The sequence below is a fragment of the Protopterus annectens genome, chromosome 2.part0 (genome assembly GCF_019279795.1).
Source record: "Protopterus annectens isolate FY-2018-M chromosome 2.part0, PAN1.0, whole genome shotgun sequence".
Lineage (NCBI taxonomy): Eukaryota > Metazoa > Chordata > Ceratodontiformes > Protopteridae > Protopterus > Protopterus annectens.
The window spans coordinates 1,219,172,707-1,219,190,068 of NC_056728.1; positions in this window are offsets into that span (position 1 = coordinate 1,219,172,707).

Genomic DNA, 17,362 nt, shown 5'->3' on the forward strand with positions numbered 1-17,362 from the left:
TATTGTGTAGCTCGGCACATACCATAAGAATTTGGGTACATGTAGTTGGTGAGTACTGCAAGGCTCCACCAGATGTGTCCAGGCACCGGAACTGTGACTTGAGCATCCCAAACACACGCTCAAGTATGTTTCTTGTTTATGCGTGTGCCTCATTATGGAGTTCTTGTTCAGGTGTGTGTGCATTTCTGATGGGTGTCATCAGCCATGGCTCCAGTGCGTATCCAGCATACCCCACTAGGTGACCATCAGGGATATCCCCATTGGCAAATCTCTGGTACAGCTGTGTTAGATGCCAGATGTGGGAAATGTGATAGCTTCCAGGGCAGCCAGCACACACATTCATTATTATGCCGTGGGCATCGCACACAACCTGGCAGTTGATGGACGGGAAGCCCTTGCAGCTGATGTAGACCCTACCCTGCTCACTGGGTGGTTCTTTGATGCATATGTGCATGCAATCTATTGCACCCACTACCTCAGGGTATTCTGCTATATGGTGGAAAAGACACATATTGCTGGCCAATGCCTCACGGGAATTGGGGAAATATACGTGGTCACCGACATGTGCTGACATGGAATCCAGGAACTGGTGGAGTACCCTGGATGCTGATGCCTGTAAAATCCCCATCATATCACCAGTTGGTCTTTGGAAGGTACCTGTAGCTAGTATTCTTAGGCCAACACATACCTTGGTATCCACTGGGATGGGTTCCCCTCAGTTGGTTCTGTGTGTGAGGCGTGGTCAGCACAGCTCAACAATTTGCTGAAGGAGGTCTCTGTCCACCCTATAGTGCTCCACTATCTCCAGCTCATGTAGCCCCTGGTAGGTTACCTTGGGTCTGTACACTCTTCTCCATCTCCTCACTGTAAGTTGCTCAGCAGCATTCACAACATCACCACCCTCAGCATCTTGCACATGTTGGTTTATGATAGCAAGAGCAGCCCTTAACATTTTGTCTGACTTAAGCTTTTTAAGCTTTCCCCTTTTGTATACTGCAGTATTGCAGAGTTCTTGGGAAAAGAACAGGGGGAATGCTGTTTGCAGAGTTTAAAGTGCTAGGCTGGGTTGGACTAGTCTGCTGCCTGTGTAATTGGCTGATTCTGATATATTTCACCTGGCAGCTTTGCTAGTTCTCTTTGGTTAACTTCCTACTACTTCTTTTCCTTCCTTTTGCCTTTCTGTTTCTGCCCCAGGGTGTGCGCCATGCAAACAAGTGCAAATGTGCGCACACGCATGTGCACATTGTGTGCATGTTTGCAAGGAGTTTCCTATCTTTTTACACTGTGCACCTTTGGTTTAGGCATGCCTCTTGCAATCCTGAGCAACTCAAAGCAAACATAAGCCACTGTGCTCCAATTAGCTTACAGCTTGTCTGACACACCCTCTCATGATGTCACCTATATTCTACTCTACTACTCACCTACTCCTACTCTTACACTCTTGGGACATGGCTCACATGCTGGGGAAAATTGGGATTCACTATCCTTATCCTCATTTGCAAAGGATTGCCTACTAATGCATGGTTACATCTCTGACACTGAGCTTCCCCCCCTTAACAACCACTACTCAGTGGCCATGTTGTCTTCAGCCTGCCATTCACCTGCATGACAGAATATGCTTTTTAGTGAAAATGCCTATTTTTGTTTTTTTTTTTAATTATTTTCTTGTTTTTATAAGTGCCGCACATTTGCGCGGTGCTGCGCTATGCTTAAACATCGGAGATCGGGGGAAAAAAGTTAGATTTTTATATTTTTAAACATTTATAAATGCCAATGGCCTTATATTTGTCCATTGGCATGCTTCCTCAACTGTATGCATCTTTTATTTGGAGCTGTCATAGCTCCGTCTAGCTATTTGCAGAGCGGTACTCCATTACCAACGGAGTACATTTCTGCAGCTAACACTAATCTTCCACGGATAGGTTAGTGTTTCCTGGATCGCAAATTTACCTCATTTGCATAGCTTTCACCAGCAAATGTGGTCATTTGCAAACCATGACACTGTCCGTGCAAGAGTAGCATAAGCAGCTTTCGTGCACGCCCCTGCCGGCTGTTCCTGGATCGCACGGCAGACTGTTTGACATCATACACTACTCTACAACTCTGTGCAAGCTTTTGAGAATCCGGGGGTATTTGTTAACAAAAAGGAAATAAGAGTCATTTACCAGAAGATGATTTGAGAGATTTGTTGGAATCCACAGTCTTTCATTTCTTCTTTTTTCCCTGGGATCTCTTTAATGTAGTCAAAGAACAGTCCATATCTTCAGGAATGGAAATTAAGTTGTCACTTTTTATAAAGGCAAATGTTTCAATCTGTTTAGATTGTTAAAAGTTCTTGTTCCAGTGGAAAGATGTATTTTCATTACTGCAGGGTATATAATTTGAGCTTTAATCTTATTTTGTTTTAAAAGTTTAACAAGGGGACAGTATTTTTTCTCATATCTAAAACCCTAGTGTAATATTTATTGTCAAATTTGATGAGATTTTGATGATACTTTAAAGGGGCATTCCTCCAGGTAGTCTTTAGAACAAATTATTTTTCTATGAATTACAGTAATTTTATAACTATGGATCTCTGTGGAGATGAAGAGGAAGTTGATGCTGGCTTTCCTAATGCTCTATGTGCTCTGTCTATTCCTTAGGGGAAAAAATCTTGGAGATCTAAAATTTTATGGATTCAATGGTTTAGGAAAGAAATAATGTCCTCCGCTTCTGTTTTTTTTTTCAGGGAAACCAAAAATTCTTACATTATACCTTCTTTCTCTGTTTTCTAGGTCATCAGACTTATTCTGGAACAAGGTATCTTGTTTGAGGAGAAACTCCTTTCAAAGTTGGTTAAACCAGTTTCTATATCCATTATTTTGTTTTGATGTTGTTGATGTAGTTCTTTAAATACTTCAGCTTGCTTCAGGCTGTTTTCTCTGAGGTTTTCAAGGTTATATTGAAATTAATTTATTGTTAAGGACAGTACTTGAAGAATTGAAGTCACCATCTGCATTTCTTTCTTCAGTGCTGTGTCTGTTTGGGAATGCTTGATGCTATTCATGTTCATACAGAAAGTCTCCAAAAATTTACCAGGAATTTATTTAAGTCCACCAAAATTTGTAATCTTGAAGTTTAAACTATTATTAATAATTTTTTATAAAAAAATATTGGTAATCTTCAGCTAAATTCCTGTATAAATGAGTAGATTTACAGAGCTCTAAAACTGTACTGCATTCAGTTGACCATCATGGCTTCACCCCTCATAAATCAATATTTTGAACAAACAACCTAAGGTCTGTGAATGCTTCATCAATTCTCAAGTCATTAGCTGGAATAAAATGTAATCTTCTTTGCAATAAGGAGTGGTCAAAATCCTTTAAAACTCTTTACAGACTTGTGTCATTTGCCTCATCATAAACCTCATGAAAATGTGCTGCTGATGCAATGTGTTTCTCCGTCTTCTTTCTGTTTTTCTTCCTCTTCTTGCTTGACTTCTGTTCTTTTAATTGTGCTGTTCAACTATAAATGGATGCTGAACCAGGGGTTCTAGCAAGTCTGAAAACTCCTGCTGACTTTTAGGATTTGGAATGAAGCTAGAAACTTCTGACTACTCACTTATAGTCAAGGAAGATACTTCATCTATAAATACTGTTGTATTTTGCATATCCACATTAGAGTCATCCTCCAAACATCTTAATTAACTTTACTTCTTGGCCAAAAAAATATTTTATACAAAAGTAAGCTGATGCAATATGCCTCAAATCCACTAAGGGTTCCATTTGTGCTGGTTGTGGCAGTTGCACTTGATACTAATGCAGAGTCATGTGTAAGATGCTGCAAGCAGTAACAATTGTGCATGTAGTACCAGGGACCTGTTGAAGAGCTCTACCACAGGACCTGTCCAGAAAACTGAAATGACCTTTAAACAGGTTGAACACACACTCGTTCACTCAGTCAGTGACTATCCAAGTCTGGGATAGAGTGGTGTTGTAGCTCTCCTCTGCAGCTCCCAGTGGATTACAGACTTGTGTCATTAGCCATGGCTCAAGTTGCTAGCCTGCATCACCTCAAAAAAAAAAAACATGGTATGGAGGGAGGAACATAAAAACATGACAATCACAAAATATATAAGAGAAATACTACAGATATAATCTGAGATTTAGGGAAAACATACCTACTATGTGTTCATGCAGTCTACTATCATGCAGGAAGTAGTGATACAGTTAATGTGGGAGCCAAAAATGGGAATCATGGGTACTACCAGGATGTTGGGTGATATAGCCATGTACACATCTCACTATCTGGTGTTTGATGGAATTGTAGCTCTTCATGTTATGGTGGCTCCACCCCTGTGGTCCAGGGGGGCTTGATAACCACATGGGTGCAATCTATTGTACCAGGAACCTCAGCAAAGCATTCTAGACTGTAGAAGACATACATGGTAATTACTTGGTTTTGTAGTGACTCTCGAAAACAGTTATACTTATCCATATGGCCTAGAATAACTTCAAGGAACTTCTGTATCCTCAAAATAAAGGCTATGAGATACCCAACAATGTGTCCCCAGTCTGCCTCTGAAAGTTCCCAGTGACTAGTATAGTAAGAATTACACATACCTTGGTATCCACAGGAATAGAAAGCCAATGCAGTGCCCTAGTTACAGTCTGTGAGACATGAGCATTCAACAAAATCCTGATAATATCCCTGCTACATGCAAAAATTGTCAAAAATCTACTGTTACTCAAAATTGTAATGTCGTATACATTGCCAATAATGCTTCCATCTTGGTCGTCAAACCCATCTCCATGCACCATGTTTTAGTATGTGAAACAACAAAACTGACAATCATATCAAGCATGTTCTCTGACTACAAGTGACTAGAAATGGCAATGTTTGTCTCTATATAACCTAATTGCACAACATGCCCTTGCATAACAATATACAATTCTGAATCATAAAATACAGGAAATGCGGCCCAGTACCATGCCAGTGGTGCAGCATTTACATGCATCACCTCATTTAAGTGTCATTATGCATTAGTTTGCATATGTCTGTCTGTGACTTTTCAATGTTTGCACATATGTTCAACAAGCCTTTATGAATCACACTTCATTAATACATGGCTGAAACTTGTGCCAATGTGCACTGTTCACTTGTGTAACTGACTATGAATATTACTTGGCTTTCATTATTTGTGCTCATTTACAAAAAAAGTGGACAACTACCAAATATATTGCTTGTTTTCTGTTTCTCCGATTTTATTTATCATTGCATTAATGCAATAGCAAAGTATTCTACATAAAAATACTTCAGAAATAGAATGGATTACATTTTAAATGATTTATAACATTACTTAGGCAACAATTCAATAGCTTTAAAATTTATGCAAATTATAATGTGGTACAGTGTACTGTTAAAGCATAACTAAGAAAATACTAGAGCTTTGAGGCCTTAATATGCTAAACCGACTATATACATAATTTAAGTGTATGTTCTGTACTTATTTTCTATTTTTACATCTTTATTCTACAGTATTTTATTATAGATATGACAGAATAAAATGCATTATGAAATATTCCCAGTCTGTATTTAAATACTTTGATGTAAAAAATAAACAAATTTGTCTAAGATCAAAATGGTAAAGTTCCCATAGTACTTTTTATAGGAATCAAGGTGAATGAAACCAAAACTAAAACAATGCCATTCTTTCTTCTAAGGCTTTGTGCAGCAGATGTTTCTGAAAAATTACAAAAAGGTCATCTATTTCTGGGGGTCATTGTATTGTGAATATCTAATAGACTGCACCTACTACAGTTCCTTCTTACTGAAGGAACATCAAATGCATTAGTTGATCTGCAAACTAGGTGTCTTAGCAAGCGCTGTTGGTTCCAAGATTTATAATTAATGTTGCTTTGATACAGGGGACTCACACAGCCAATGTTTTCTGAATCACGCCTGCAGCATTTCCAGCTCTTCTTTCATTCATCTTGCTAAAGCCATCTAATGCCTGTGATCATCATGTGAACCACATCATTAAACCAGCAGCAGGGCAGTTTGCTTGCAGAAATATTCTTTGCCATTTAATAATCCAAGTAAGTGGCACAGTGCCTAAACAACAGTTCATCTAAGCTAGAATTCTATGTCTGGAGGTTTGAACTATGATGCAGCATTTGGTGCCTTTATTTAAGAGCTGAATGTGGCATAATTTAAGCAGATATTGAAGATACTTGGAAAATATCTGAACAGCAGCAGATTTTTTTGTTGGCCTTTCGGTTTGCATTTTCCAGTAAGAATTCAGAAGGAAGACAGGAGGATGGCATTTCTATATCTTCATATGTATATCCTTGATAGGTTCCTCAGGCAGAACATATTAAGTGCATTTAGGCTTTTGCATATATCTACAGATAGAATTAGGAAAGCTATGGATATCTTATAAAAAATCTGAGATATGTCTATTATTCTATTAGAATAAAAACATATTTAAACAAATGTTAAATATGACAATGAAGGCAGCATTTTAATCACCTGACAGTCATCTATCATATTTGTTGGTCAATGGTGTGTGTGTGTGTGTGTGTGTGTGTGTGTGTGTGTGTGTGTGTGTGTGTGTGTGTGTGTGTGTGTGTGTGTACATGTGTGTACCCTATCAAGAAAGGGAAAGTGTAATGAGGTGATTAACTGTATTTAACTGACACATGTACCAAACTTTATTGTAATGAAGGAGTGCCCTGTACTACATTTAACTGACACATGTACCAAACTTTATTGTAATGAAGGAGTGCCCTGTACTACATTTAACTGACACGTGTACCAAACTTTATTGTAATGAAGGAGTGCCTATACTACATTTAAACGACATATGTATCAAATTTTATTGTAATGAAGGAGTGCCCTATACTATATGTTTGGCCACTCATGTCCACACAAAAATCTGACCTCAACAATTTGTTAAATCCAAATCCGTTTTTACTATAAAGCCATGTATTTTAGACAAAAATAATTTTGGGAAGGCAATCAAAGAAGTGACTGATCAAATGTTTTCTGAATCACACCTGCAGCATTTCCAGCTCTTCTTTCATTCATCTTGCTAAAGCCATCTAATGCCTGTGATCATCATGTGAACCACACCATTAAACCAAAAATAATTTTGGGAAGGCAATCAAAGAAGTGACTGATCAAATGACTAATCCTTTTCTTAAAACTAACTAACTCTCAACCTTTACTAATAACAAAAGAAATTGTATCCTGACTCTTGTACCCCAGCCCCAGTGACAATATAGCATTACTAGTTCTACTTCTTACACAAGTTCACAAGATAGACTTTAGCAGAGGTCCATTCCAAAAAAATCCACCCTAAAACTGTGCAAATGCTTTAAAAAAATCTGACAAGAACACTTGATCTAGATTCAGTACTGTATACCCAGCCTTTCTAAGAATGATAGCTATACAAATTTCAAAGCATTTAGCATTTATTTTTAGCCAGTCTCTTTACTTCTGGATTTATCCCACACTCATTCAAGCATGCATATATGATTTTTCTACCAAATTTCACATTCTCTTCACATCTCCTGAATCTTATCATCTTGCTGAAAATTTATCTTTTGATCTTGTTTTTTTTAACAGTGCATTTTCAAATCCTGTAAACATTAATGTGTATAGTCATAAACTAATAAACAATGTGGGTTATGCAGTGATATTTGTACTATTACATACATACATAAGACACTGTACAAGTTTAGTTATGTCAGTCTTTCATAGTAACTTAAAATTTTACATCCGTGGATGACCTTAGTATATTTTGCTGTACTCGTCCAGTTTACTCAAGCTTGTTTTCTTATAAGGTTTCCATATTGTTATTCCATACTTAGGCTTGCGTCTAATGTAACTAACAAGCAATGACTTCATCATTTCTGATTTCCTAGACTTTATCAATCTTTTTATTTTTTGCAACCTATAACTCTATAATTATCATTAACCGAATGTTTGATATGATTGGGAAAATTCAAATCTGGATCTACCCATATACCTAGATCCTTTAATGAATCTACAGTTTCAATCACTGTGTGTGGTATTAAATATTCATCTTTCAGTTCATATCTCCCAAATCTCATATACTTAGGGCAGGATTCACGAAGCCTCCGTGTAAGAGTTATAACTCATACACGGAGGCTGCAGTTAAACGGCGTGATGTCAGCATGCTTTGCATATTCATGAGAGCATGCTGAATCACACTTAAGGCTAACACGGTCCGTGTAAGACAGTAGGGAGCGTATCCGTAGGCCGAGCCCTGTAAGCGGACACGCCCCCAGAAGAGGAAAAGGGCCCAAAGTAAACACCCATGACAGAGTCCACGGAAATGTGAATAAACAGAACACAACACATGCCCCCACAGACTATGAACAGAAAACATATAAATAAACATGTTATATATTTTTTTTAAATTGTAAAAATGTTTAACCATGAGTGCGTTCGTTATGCTGGGCGTGCCGTAGCAGCTACAGTTAGCAGTAAGTGGGAAAGAATATAAGAACTAAATATGCAAAATAAGCTAGGAAGCAATAGCGTAGCGGTAGAGATGTTGGCTGAAGAGCAGGCATTCATGGTTCGAGCCCCCACAACACCAATTTTTATTTTTAGCAAAATAAGCACGAAACAAGTCCCTGACAAATATGTACACATAAAACCACATTTTATGTAAAATGTAATGAAATAGCCCATTTATATTGAAGAAATGTGAGGTAACAAAAGAATAAAAAATGCCAGATGTGCCCATAGCTGAGCTACAGTTTAACAGGGTGAGTGCATCTGCCCGTAGATGAGCAGTGGTTTAACTGGTGCAAAATGAGTGCCCGTAGCTGAGCAGTGGTTTAACATGCTAAATCTATGTGCCCCTAACTGAGCTGAGCATAATATGCATGCTGATAGCCAAATGAGGCTTAAACTAGCGTACCCCATTTGCGCGGAGCTGCGCACCACGCAAACAAGCTTACCGACGGGCAACGTTGAGCAAGCCGTATCAAAACTGCCTTTACACAGACACACCCCTCAGCATGTCTAGACAGTCATAAAAAATAAAAAGTAGTGGCCAGGTTCGAACCCAGGATACTATACACCATAAACGAAAAGCAAAACGGCTATACAGGTAAAACCCAGTATATAAAAAGAGAAGTATATACGAGAAAACACTATACCGGGTACCACACGTTATTATTTAAACAAAAGTAAAAGAGGTGGCGCTTTTTGCTTCATCAGACTGGTCTGATGAAGCAACGAAGGTTGCGAAAGCGCTCACCTCTCCTTTTTACTTTGTTTAAATAAAGACGTTATTGTGTGGTACCCGGTATAGTGTTTTCTCTCATATACTATACACCATAGTCAAGGTACCAAACCACTAAGCCATGACAGCAGTACCTAGAAATGCAATAATAGCTAATATATAGGAATGAATACAAACTGGAGCATGACAATGCAGGTTTACTTAAGTTGATACAATTCCAAAATGGCCAATCACAGCTATGTGCAGGAAAAACGGACTAAGCCCCATAGGCGGGAATACACAGCATAAACAATTGTAGAACTGAACTGCAGGCAGAATGACAGGAGTAGGAGAGGGTAGTTGCTTTCAAGCACAGAGGTGGGGCGTTGAGGAGACCAGGTACATGGTCTGGCTCCTAGTCCACAATCATGAGGCCCAACTCATGCAGGGCCAGGTCCTCTGGGGAGCATACAGGGCCGAGGCGTGGGACTGGTTCGCTCATGATCTCACCAGTGCCACAGGGATTCCAAGGACTGGTGAGCAGGTCCGTCACCACCATGGGGACCTGAAGAGACGCAAGCAGGACCAACTGAACCTTTGGATCCAGGAGGCCCGGCAAACACCCAATGCCCCACTACTGAGTAAGTTACATTTAATTATGTATGTAAGAAATTAAACTAACTGATATGATTTAGATGTGTATTCCAATATTACTTCATTTATATTACAGCTGCAGGTGTCCGTTCTGCGAACCGCAGAGTCTATGGCGATAGGCTGGTGCGGTTGCGCCACCAGGCAGGTCAGTAATCCACTACCAGTAACTGTAAAGAAATATAAAAGTATGACAGTCAGCAAAAGAGTGCAGTGTAGTCACTAAGGAATAAAATGTGCAAGTAACAGTGTGAAAGTGTCTGCAAGTATTGCTTGATTATAAAAGTGTGTTTCAGCCTGTAAGTTAAACCGTAAAATGAAACTGTCTGACATAAATTCTGAAATAAAAATGCCCCACCTGTAAGAAAATAGTACACAACCTGCAGCAGGCTGAAAAGTATAGCTGCAGAAGATGATGAAATCACATGTGTGAAATATATCCCTGTTGAAATACTGAAACATGACAGAAGTGAGACTGCTGGAAAGGATTGTAATAACTACAGGTAAAACATGTCAATAAAGCCTAGAAGTAAGTACCATCCTGAATAGTAAAATGAAAGCAAGTGAGAGAGTGTGAGAAAGTGTCATGAATCCAGCAATACAGTAGTAATAACCCCTGAATAAAGTATACTGCAGTCAAGACAGAATGAAATGCATGTGAGAATCAAAACCAAACAGCGAAATCTGTTCAAAGTGTTGCTGCATCTGGAATGTGTATCCCAAAATCTGGATATGTTGCTCTCAGTCTGCAATATGCAGATAGGATGATTGTCTGATATACCAAACATCCACACTTGTCTACAGCTATAAAAAGCAAATGTAGCAGGATGATGTAGCTGAACAAAGCTAGATATGAATGTGTATGAAGAACAATAAAATGTATATTGATGTTGCAGTAACAGTCCTATCACCAAGTTGAAATAGTTATCATATAGGAAACTGCAGTTAGAACAGTAGTGTGTATATATCTGTAGCTATTAGAAATGTACAGCATATGTATTGGTATTTGAAGGTGTTAACATTATTTTCTTCACCCCACCCTATAACCACATATAACCCATTCCACGTGAAAATGGTATGTGCAATCACAATTAACACCCCTGGACGTTTGTCCTGTTGGGTCATATATATTTGCATGTCCGTTGATGCATCTGCCCTGTTCATACATCCAAACCTGATGGCCTGTTGCCATCAATTAACCCTGCATGTTGTTGGACTGTGTATTGCTGTTCAAATTATGCATGTGTTATGCACGCTGTTCAATGGTGTGAATATCTGGGTGTTTGGTTAATGGGAATACTAATGCATGCTGTTACAACTAATTGTGAATGGTATTATATGTCACTAACCCAAACTGTCATGACATAATGCAAAACATAGGACGACAGGGAAGGCGGGTTCCAGCGGACCCACCTCTCCCACCTCAGCTGGCGAGTGCACCTGGCACTAGTGCCGAGTCCGGACCCTCCTCCGGTGGCCCTGTGCCACCTGCAGGTGGAAGTGCTGCAGGGGATGGGGCTCTCCCCCCCTCTGAAAGTGTGGCTGGAGGAGAACCACCACTCACCCTCCATAGCATCCGGACTGTGGTGCGTAGGGAGATTCGGGACTCTGTTCTTGAGCCCCTATGCCAGCTTGAGGCACGGGTGGCGCAACTAACGGGCATGCCTGTTGCCCGGCCTACACAGCCCCCAGCACAGCCCCGTCCTGGGCAGTGAAGGAACAGTGGCAACTGCCTATGGGTGGGGATATCAGTTCCACTGTTGCCATCTGTGGGCTCATGGGCTCTGGATATCCAAACCTCCGTCCCAGTCAATTGTGTAACCCCCCCACATGTGTCATACACCGCCCCTCTATGCGTCTTGTTTGTCTTGTCTGTTTACCTACCCAACCTACCTCCCCAGCTGTACTGACTTCCTTCACCTGACATACCACTCTCACCTGAAAAAAAAATAAAAAAAGGGCACTCTGTACCCACAAAAAAATTACGCCCCATACATAGCTGCCCATTCCGCACACATGTCTGCTGGACATGGAATCTATCAATTACAATTGGCTGTACAACAAGTATTATTGTTGTCCTGACACCTCTCTCAGGGGTGGAAGGTTTCAAATGTCACAACAAATTACATACATATGCACAGCTGTTGCTGATGAAGAAATGGGCAGCTATGGGCCTTACCAACATCCCTCCTGCAAATCCCAAGCTTGTTTCCCTACTGTCTTACCCTCTTTGTGACCCCTTTTTCACCACTTTCCTGTCTCCCCATTTTCTTTTCTTTCAAAGAAAATAGCGCGGGCGTGCGCCAGAGTAAGCACTGTTAAGCGGTTGTAAGCGGGTTTGCGCTTGTGTGTGCGGAGCTAACCGCCAGTGCGCATGCGTGAGCTCTGCGCAAACCAGCTCTAACCCGGTTACAACTGCTTAAAAGTGCCTTAGTCACTTTGATTGACAGGTCCTGTACTCAGTTCAAAAGCAAAATAAAATCCCACTGTCAGTCCCGAACCCAGGACCTTGGAGACACTAGTCTGTATGACCTACCACTAAGCCATGACTCTGATACAAGAACATTGTGCTAAAATAAATATAACATGTAATAGTAGGGATGAATTTAAAGGGAATATAGGATGTGTAGTACCCAAAGCATGTCATGTAGAATTACTGCCAAAACTACTGGATTCCCACAATAGTACTGTGTGAACACAAACAGCCATGCTAGTTGGTAGCTTGTAGGTAATAATGTCAGTTAAAGTACATATATAAATGTATGTATATGTACATATATATATATATAAATATATATCTATATATAGTTGTAGGAGTCATTGTGCATACACACTTACTACAGGGAACATGAGAGAGGAATGGAGAAATGTGAATCTACAACATAGCCTGAATCATGAGAGGGATACTAACCTTTGCACTCACAGAACACTGTCCACAGCATACCAGCATGGTCCCCGCCCTTACATTCTGAAAGGGCAATGCCTATCCCACATACCCTTTTATAGCACTGACCTGAAATCACAGTGAGAACTGCAATCAGTACACAACTGGCTGTATGCAATTAGCAAATGCTGGCTTACAATTGGTGCAGAGGCCATCACATGGACCTATGCAGATACCTACAAAAGCATCCAGTACTAACACTCCACACATGCAATACATTCATTGCACTGCCTGGAAGCAGACAGAGGGAGAGAGAAAAGTGAGAGAGAGAGAGAGAGAGAGAACAAAAAAAAAAGTATACACTGTGACTCTGTCACCCGAAGCTGTCAGCAGTGACAGTAGTAGCAGCAAGCAGAAGCAGTGGTAACGCAACCAGCTGCGACAAACACAGGTAATGCAACATAGCAGGTTAATAGTGTGCATACTGTGAACCCTCCAAATGTGTCATAGGTCTGTATCTATAGGTATGTCCATGTGATATGTTGTGTGTACGTAGTTCCACCAAAAGGGGATGACCATACATTACATGTCAATCAGTCTTAGGCCGTGATCCTGGCAGCAGTTGTCTGTGCGTTGCCCCCAGCAAAGGCTGTAGTGACTGCTTTGAAAGGTCAGCCAGGTTCAAAAGGCAGGACCAGCCCATCACAAAGGCACACTGGCTGGGAACAAGTGTCTGCAGGTACCCGATATCACTGCATATGCATCCCATACTGCATAATTCCAGAGCTTAGCAGACCAGGCCAGTTATGCATATGATGTGGTAGTTCCCAGGGTCAGTCAAGGTGCCTCCTTAGTGGTGTGGGACCACTGTCGCTGTATGCCACTGTCCAGGTACATATCCTGTAGTACGGCCAAGATAAATGATCAGTGTTATATGCGGTTGTATGTCCTCTTAGAGTGCAGGTAGCACACATCCAGGGATACCATGAGGTCACAGTGATGCTGTGTGTTCTGCTCTGCTGAGGGCGGCCCTCACCTGGACATGTGAGATGATAGGGAGGTTACATACAGCTGTGATAAATATTTCAACTGGTGGGGGAGAAGGAGGGGGGATACGTGCACCGAACATGTCTGCATGACTGTTGCCAATATCTGTGTGTTTGGTGAATGTTAAGTAGGTGTGTATTAACACAGAGCATATCTGAGGCATGTGGTCCATATGTGTAACATAACTGAAGAAGGCCTTGTGGTCATCCATAGTGTTTGTGGCCATTTCCCTCCCAGAGTAGGCCATGGCCATTGCTATGATGGACCATAGCGTAGTACCAGTGCTGACCACAGATGCCTTCCCTTAATGTGAATGTGCTCTGTCCTGCAGTAGCCTCCTACTATTGTTATACAATCTGCCTCTGTCTGGGGTCCACCGGACAGGATGCCTAACCTTTGTGCATAGGGTCTGGGTTAGAAATGTGTGTGCAAGTTCCATGCAATCTGTGGCATGTCCGTGGTAAGCATTTGCAAAGGGGTCAGTAGTGTGGCTTGTGGCTTCCACTGGCCCAGTGTGCTGCATGGATACCATCTCAGTCCCAGCAAGTGAATAACTGTCTAATCACATACATATCAAAGTAGTCTACTGTGCTGGTGGTGGTGGTGGGATATGTATATCCAGGCCGAGTAACCTCTGTCCACATGACAGTAGTGGATAGTGTCCCACATTCAGTACCTTGGGATGAACCCCCAGAGTGAGGTTGTGCATTGCACCTGTCAGTGTGTGCTGACCGATGGGGCATGCTACTATGTTGTGTGGAATGTGGCAGGTATTGTTGCACAGGTGTTGGCTGAGCACTGATATCTGGCCATGTACCTGTGTATCCTCCACGACACACACACATGCAACATATGGGAGTAGTAGTATATCACTACACATGAGTATCATGTATAGTATGTGTGCCATATATTGCTGACATGGTCTGCTGATATCCTGTTTGCGTTCTCTTCCAGGGAGATGGCGCATCAGTGTAACCCCACCTATTCTGTAGCGGAAGACGAGGAGATCCACCAGAGCCTGGTGCGGGAGTATGACATCCTGTTTTCCCGCACCAGTCAGAATCAGCAGGAGAGGGCTGCACTGTGGCAAGACCTTGTCCGTAGGGTAAATGATATTGGCACGCATAACAGGACATATGAGCAGGTACGACATCACTGCAGTGATTTAATCCGAAGTGTCCATCAGCGTGCATCAGATATCCACAGGCAACAGATTGCCACAGGAGGTGGGGTGGCCACACATCCCCCCTCACCAGACTGGAGGGGCTACTCCTAAGTGTTGTGGCTCCAGCCCCGGAACAGCAACAGCAGTACACCTGCATTATGATGGAGGCTGGTTCCACACAGCAGCATGACATGGAGCGTGCAGGTAATATGCCATATGTACACTTGACTGTTCTGTACACTGTATCATATGCAATATTAATGGCACAGGTGTGCCCACTGACATTCATCTCATCATTTCTGCAGGTCCCTCTGGGGTTACAGCAAGGCAGGCCATCCATGCTGGTTGAGTGTGTTTAACATAACCTATAATACTCCTGATAATGCTAGTAACAGTAGTGTAACTCAGTAGTGCTCTGTGTGTATACTGCGGGGTGTGCATGTGTGCATGTGTGCAGGTGTGCCTGTGCCCATGTGTGCATGTGTGCATGTGTGCAGGTGTGCCTGTGTCCACGTGTGCATGTGTGCATGTGTGCCTGTGTCCACGTGTGCATGTGTGCATGTGTGCATGTCTACACGTGACCACGTGTGCATGTGTGCATGTGTCCATGTGTGCATGTGACCACATGTGCATGTGTGCATGTGTGCATGTGTGCATGTGTCCATGTGTGCATGTGTCCACGTGTGCATGTGTGCATGTGTCCACGTGTGCATGTGCCCATGTGTGCATGTGTGCATGTGTGCATGTGTGCCTGTGTGCATGTGTGCATGTGTGCATGTGTCCATGTGTGCATGTGTGTAGAAGTGCATCACTGGTACAATGTTTGGAGACTGTAAACTGTGTTTCCTGTCTTCCTCCCACAGGTTCTGGTGCTGCTCTGGTGACCTGCAGCAGGGAACCTGAATCTTGTGCCACGGGTACTGGTAATGATGATATTTGTGTAATAGTACAGGAAGGTGTGTCAGGGTCCGCCATTGGTCAGCCAATTGACAGTACACAGCTGTCAACCCCATCATTGTGCACAGTCATCCTGCCAGTACATCCTTTGTCACCATTGTCCCTAGGTGATGGACAGGATACAGTGGGCATAGACCAGGGTAATGTGGTACCTGTGGTACATGCATCCCCACACAGCAGCCATGGGCAGGGTCCTCCGATGGTACCACACAGACAGTTGCCCATGGGTTCTCGTGGGAGCATCCGTGGGCATACTGCCTCTGGCCGACGTGCCCAAAGTGGTCTGTCAACCTCAGCTATGTTTCGGACTGTCATGCAGGCACAGTCGCGTATGGAAAGGTACACCAGACAGGGTCTGAGGGAGCTGAGAGCATGTCGCACAGCCATGACAGACAGTATGCGTGACATTGCGGATGCTATCCGTAACTTCACCGATGTCATAGACAGACGCTGTGGGGACATATTACAGCAGTTCCACAACCAGATGTCCATGAGCCAGGGCAATGGTGGGCGTTTGCGGCATCGATGTGGCCGTATGCCGGCAACAGCAGCAGCTGGCATTCGGCGCGGTTGACAACAGGCTAGCGCACGCCCCCATAGTGCCAGCAGCAGCCCCAGCAATGCTGGGTCTGTGCTGTCATTGGAACGCCCCAGGAGACCACGTGCACGTGGCTCTGGACAGTCCCAACAGGGACCTGTGTCCAGTCAACACACTCCCGCTTCTCATGACAGTACGCAGTCTGGCTTAATACTGGATACGGTCCGTATCACCCCTGCCAGGCACAGGTACTGTGTCCGTGCACACAGACACTGATCTGTATGACCTGCCAGGTGCAGTCTGTGGCTGTCCACAAACCCCTGTATATGGCAGCCATGAGGTGGAACTGTGTGCGTGCATACACACATGCAAAATGTTAACACCTAGGGTGACCACATACACGCACACACTGCACCAACACTGCCCCACCCTGTACTGCTGCCCCTCACCAACACACATACACACACATGTCAATTGGCAGTATCAGTGGCTGACTCAGGCATACCTAATCCACACCCTGTGCATATGATGACACTGTGCCACCTCCTGCAATCTCCAACATCATTGTGGGAACAGGTAAACACGTTGCTGATGCACAGGGTGACTACATAGAAGTGTATTAGTAGTATCATGTTGGTAACAGTACAGTGTGTTGCTATGACTGTCTGTTTATCCCAGCATTCCTGCTGCAGTAACTGTATGAATGTCCTGAATTGTTATCTGCACCCATAGTACATACCAAAGTGTAACAGCTGCACATAATTGCATGCTGGTGGTAAGGTTGTTAACAGATAGCCACATACATGGGTAGCACAGGGGGAAAGCTAACGCAAGTAGTGATATGCAATGGTGGACATGTACAGTAATGGTGTCAGGTTG